We start from the raw sequence: 6,000 nt of genomic DNA, 5'->3' as shown, positions 1-6,000 counted from the left end.
TCATGGCTGCAATCACCATCTGCAGTGATTTTGGAGCCCCAAAAAAATGAAGTCTGACACTGCTTCCACTGTTTCCCTATCTACTTCCCATGAAGTGATGGGAGCAGATGCTATAATCTTCATTTTCTGAATGTTGAGCTTTAAGTCAACTTTTTCACTCTCCTCTTTCACTTTCATCAAGAGGCTCTTTAGTTCCTCTTCACTTTCTGCCATAAGGGTGGTATCATCTGCATATCTGAGGTTATTGATATTTCTCCTGGCAATCTTGATTCCAGCTTGTGCTTCATCCAGCCCAGCGTTTCTCATGATGTACTCTGCGTATAAATTAAATAAGCACGGTGACAATATACAGCCTTGATGTACTCCTTTTCCTATTTGGAACCTGTCTGTTGTTCCATCCAGTTCTGTTACTTCCTGACCTGCATACAGGTTTCTCAGATGGGTCTGGTATTCCCATCTCTTTCAGAATTTTCCAGTTTATTGTGATCCACACAGTCAAAGGCTTTGGCATAGTCAATAAAGCAGAAATAGAAAACCCCATCTCTTCCTTTTCTTGCAGTCGGCTAAAGGCTACTGACCAGGAAACAGGTACTCTGTTTACCAGGTGGCTCCTGCCTATCTCCCTTAGCCAAAGTCCACCCTCAATTCCTGCTCACACCCTTTAAGCCAGCATTGTCTCTGCACCCTTTTTTCTTCCCTAGACTCTAAGAACGGAGAAGGTAGTGGCACCCCACTCCAGTACTCTTGCCTGGAGAATCCCATGGACGAAGGAGCCTGGTGGGCTGCAGTCCATGGGGTCGCTAAGAGTCAGACACGACTGAGCGACTTCACTTTCACTTTTTACTTTCATGCATTGGAGAAGGAAATGGCAACCCACTCCAGTGTTCTTGCCTGGAGAATCCCAGGGACGGGGCAGCCTAGTGGGCTGCCGTCTATGGGGTTGCACAGAGTTGGACAGGACTGAAAAGACAGCAGCAGCAGCTGCAGCAGCAGACTCCAAGAAGGGTGCTATCCAGCAGGGGGCGCTGCGGTCACAGGGTCAGAGCTTTCAGAGGGCTGGGACTTGAGAGTAGGACTCGGGTCCCCTGGGAACACAGGTGGACATGGGGGTGGACTCTGGTCCTGCTAGACAGCAGAGGGATGATGAATTTATAGAACACTGCATCCAGCAGTGGGGCACCCTTATCCAGCCTTCCTGGCCTGTTGTACCCACACACCCAGCGTCCAAAGGGCAGGGCCAAACAGTGCTGGTATGTCGTTTCAGGTTCTGGCTGTGATCACCAGTGACCTGGGTATTCCTGGGACAATGTGTGAATTTTTATCACCTTTCCTACACTTTAGCTCAATGCCCTCAGCCCCCCAGACTCATAGCCTGAGATCAAAGCAATGGCCCCTTAGGCAAAGTGGGGAATCTCCCTACATTTCTCCCAGAATGGGGAACCTTGGGAAGGCCTGGGAAGGGTTCTACTCCAACCCACCTCACATCCGGGCCATCCACGGATATTGCTGTCAACTAAACTCACTTCTCTCCATCCCCTGTGGCCAGAGCCCCAACCCACGTGGAGCGACCCGAGCTGCCTCCTATCCATTGCCCTGCCTCGGTTTGCACCAGGGTCCCAGACAAGGGCAATGCAAGTAGGGGCCTGCGGCATGACATTCAAGGGGAGGCACTCACTCTCGTGGTCAAGCAGGAACACAGTTGCGTGAGCGTTTCCTCCACAGAGAGATTTCTGAAGCACAGATCAGACTCTCAGTTTCACCCTGCACAGCCAGGATCAAGTCCATACTTCTGAGGAGCACTAAAGCCTCTTCACGGTATGGCTCTTGTGGGCTGGTCCAGCCTTAGTTCCTGGAGCAGCCATACAAGGCCACAAGGCCACACCACAAGCAGGATCTGTCCTGCACTTGGGAGCCTCCAGACTTTTGCTTGGGCTGTGCCTACAATCTAAACACGCTCTCCCACGGCTGACTCATCACCCTTCCAGGCCCTTGAATGCTAGTTCCTCAGAGTGGCTGCCTGTGAACTCTGGCAGAGATAAATCACTTCTATCCCTACGTCCCAGCATCTCTGCTCCTTTCCCTCATACTACAGGTAGGATATACATCTGTCATTCTGGAATCAAGTGCACTTACTAATTGTCTGCTGTTTGTAAGGAGTGAGCTGGGTGCCAGGAGGGGGCTCTGAGGGTAATAACCCCATCTTTTGTCCGCAGAGAGCTCATATCCAGGGTAGCGGTGGGGACCGTGCCGACTCACTTCGAAGTGCCTCTGCATGGCTGGTACAGGCATGAGGCTGAGAAACATTGCATGCCCATCAGATGCCCCTATGTCTTCAGCCTTCTAGAGTCACCACTCAACTAGCAACAAAGAATACATGTGTGCTCCAGCCCATGCAGCTGTGGGATGTCTTCTCCAACATTCTTGAGGGTTCTTGAGGAAAGGAGACTAATTTTTGTTTCCTGGCAGTGATGAGTCACCAGGGGCCTCCTGGCTAAGAGTGCCTTCTCCCAGCAAACCCTGGTCCATTTTACCCCCAATGTGGACCGAGTCCTCTGAAATACTCCCAGAGCAGCAATCTAGGAGTTAGCTATCACAATGGCTATCTGACCTGGTGACATGATCATTGTAGTCTCTCACTTGCCAAGCTGGAGGGCAGTCGGTCATGCTTTCTCCGGACTATCCAGGCAGGTGGCTCTCTGCTGACCCTTCATCCCTCCTGCCCGTCAGTCAGTCAGTCAAGAGAGACTTTCTTGATACTCACTCATGCAGAGAAAGGACTGGAACCTCTCACACTTAGCTGAGGTTCTATCTAAATTGAGGCCTTTGTGGACCTACCTTCCAGGAGAGGAAGAGAAACCCTACCTGACGTTAAGAGCCCCTTTCCCTTTTATGTGGCTGGCTGGCCAATGTCACTGGACACCCAGTCTCTCTGCATGACTGGGAGAGGACACACGTGTGAAGACAACTGAAGAGGGAGCAAAGATCCTCTTGGAATGACAGAACCGCACAGAAATGACCACAGTGATGCTCAGGAAAGCCATGTCCCTCCCTTCTTCCTTCCCACTGGGGGCATACTGATCCGAATCCATCATCCATCCATCTATCCCCATCCATGCCGCACCTCGCTCATAGGGTATCTGCTGTGCTCAGGCGAAGCTGGATCCTGGGGTTATAGCAGTGAACAGGACAGAGCACCTGCTGGGCCAATCCCCTTTTCTCCTGTCTCTTGCCCTGTTTTCCTTCTATGAACATTCCTATAACTCAGCAGTTGCTGAATCCAAGCTACAAAGACATATTCTTGTTGATATTTTCTAGCTTAAGCTACATCTACTGTTTCCAAAATGAGACAGCAAATGAAGTCCGATGTAGACACTCGAAGACCAGGTTTCTTCTCCAAGTCCACTTTATGGGAGAGGATCAGGGATCGGGGTTGAGTTCTCTGCCTCAAAGAGACTGTTTGGACTAGGCAGAGGACCAGCAACAGTGGGTCCAGACTTGGGCCACAAGAGAAGGAGGAGACAAGACCTTATTTGGTCTGGAGCCTCACTAAATTGCTGCCATGGTCTCTGGACCCCTTAGGGGCACCCCCTCAATGTCTTAACCCTTATTTCCATGGCAGCCCCTGGAGTTGGGATTCCCAGGCTGAGTCACCAGGGTCACCAGGGACTGTGCTCATAGCACAAGATCCACTCTTGCAGCGTTTGGAGTTTCCCTGGCCCTCTCCCAGGCCAGCCACCCTGCTCCTGAGCCTGGGCCAGAGGAAACCAGTGCTAGACTGGACAAGGGATGCTTGAGGGTCTGTCTGCCCCTCCACTGGCTAGCTGGGTGCCTCAGAGTGGCCACTGCTGCTCACCGCTCCACCCTCAGCTTCTCTGGACACAGGGAGCTCTATCTGTTTGATTTGTCTTTCTCAAGGCTACAAGCAAGGAGATCTTTATGCAGGAGCTCCAAAGCAAGGATTTAGGAAATATGTGTGCACAGCTCACCTTAACCGCAGGCATGACTTTGGTCTGAAGAGGTCAGGGTAGGGTGCTAGACTCGGCCCGCACCATCCCAAACTCCCAGCCTCCCTGGCTCAGATACAGGCCCAACCCCCAATTATCCCTGGCCTGAGCTGCAAGCCCTGGGGAGGGAAGGAAGTGGCCGACCCCCACAGCCAGCATTCCTCTGTGATGACGACAGTGTGCTCACTGCCCAGCCACCCCATCTGGAAGGCAGTTCTCTGGAAGTCACAGGGGACTCCCTCCCAAGGAGGTGAAGGCCTCTCTTACAGAGTGGGACTTCCTTCAGCTGGGGGCATCAGCTTGACCTGACCAGGTTAGGGGGCAAGAACAGCTGGGGGCCCAGAGGTCCCCTGGGAGCAGCTCAGAAGGCCACAGGGCCCACCCTAAATGCCTCTAACTCATTCCATTTTTTCATCCATTCAATAAGCAGTCACCCGACATCCTCCTTGTGTTAGGCCCATTGGAGGCTCTCAGGACCCAGCAGGCTGGACTAGGCAGGCAGGGCCACACCCTCAAGGGGCTTCAAGATAGGTGGGAGGAATCCACCACCACATACACACAAAGGATAATTTCAGCAATGATAAGTGCTATGAAGACAATGATAAGAGTTATGAAGACAATACAACAAGCCAGTGTTACAACTGGAGACCTCGGCCCTTTGAGGGGGGCCTCCACATTCCTGACTCCTCCAGCCTGCATACAGTCCGGTCCTCACACGCAAGTATAGCCCTTGCATCCACACCGCACCCCGCTCCCTTAGGAACGAACGCCACCCGGGAGCAGGCTGGGGGCAGGTGCATGCAGGTGGGGCTTTTCCGAGGCCGGTTTTCCCCGGCTCCCGCTGGAACTTCCAGAGGGCCACGGGCCCGCGACACTGGACACCCGCCCGTCCCCCTCCTCCTCGCGCATCCGCAGCTCGCGAGCCTCTGCGCTCCCGGCGAGGTTCCCGGAAACTCCTCGATTTCCCTATTGCCGCCGCGTTTGCAAGAAACCGAAACCCAGGCCCCGCCCCCCGCGCCAGCCGGGAGCTGGCAACTGGGGCCTGCGCCCGGGGCTGGGTCAGAACTGGGCGGCCGGAGCGGCCCCTCCCGGATCGACGGCCCCGAGGCGGAGGTGGGGGGCCCTTCTGAGTGCCAGGGCTGTGCTCGGCGCCCACCCCCTGAGGGTATCTTCCCCAGCGGCTCAGCACGGCCCGCGGGAAAGCTGCAACTCTAACCCAATCATTTAGGTTGCATCCGATGGCGGAGTGCCCAGCGAGGGGTGGCAAGCAACATAGCCTCCCCTGCAACAAGGTAGAGGTGGGCGCCATTTGTGTGCGCCTACTGTGCGTCCGCCAAACCAGGGGAGGCGGGCAGGGGGGATAAGAAGGAAGGGCAGGGGCGTTTACAAAGAGCTCTGTACCAGACTCTGCACCCCTTCATCGTAGGGGGTGGGGTGGGGCGGCGGGCACGGAGCAGTTTGGCAACTTGCCCGAGTTCACACAGCCTGTAGTTGCGAAGCTGGCTGCAAACCTGTGGCCCGCAGCGGGAGGCTGAGCGAAGAAGGAGGAAGTGCCCCGGCCGGCTGCCGGCAGGTGAGCTGCCTGGCACGGGCGGGGCAGCCAGCTGCGGAGGGGGAGGGGCGGCCCCAGGCCGCCACCCGGGCCGCGAGGACTGGAGGCTTTGCTTTTCTCCTTCCCTCCCTCCCTTTCCAGGAAGCCGGCCAGCCCAGAGCCGGCCGCTCACCCCAACTCACCCCCAGCCTGGGCCGAGCAGGAATGTGGAAGTTGGCCGGAAGAGCTTGCGCCCCCTCCCCTCCAAAAACACACCCATCTCAGACCCCGGGAAGCGCGAACTTGGGTCACCTAGGGCGAGGGGCTCCAGACTGGGACTCGATTACCCAGGACGAAGTAGGGGTGCTGTTGCCCCCAGCAAGGCCAGGAAGCCTGCCGGGGCGCTGGCAGCGGTGCAAGACCCATTGGCGGGGGTGGGGTGGGAGTAGGAAGGGTGGAGGAGGG

This window comes from Capra hircus, chromosome 7, assembly GCF_001704415.2.
Source record: "Capra hircus breed San Clemente chromosome 7, ASM170441v1, whole genome shotgun sequence".
Lineage (NCBI taxonomy): Eukaryota > Metazoa > Chordata > Mammalia > Artiodactyla > Bovidae > Capra > Capra hircus.
The sequence above is the reverse complement of the archived record's forward strand: the minus strand, read 5'-3'. Positions refer to the sequence as shown.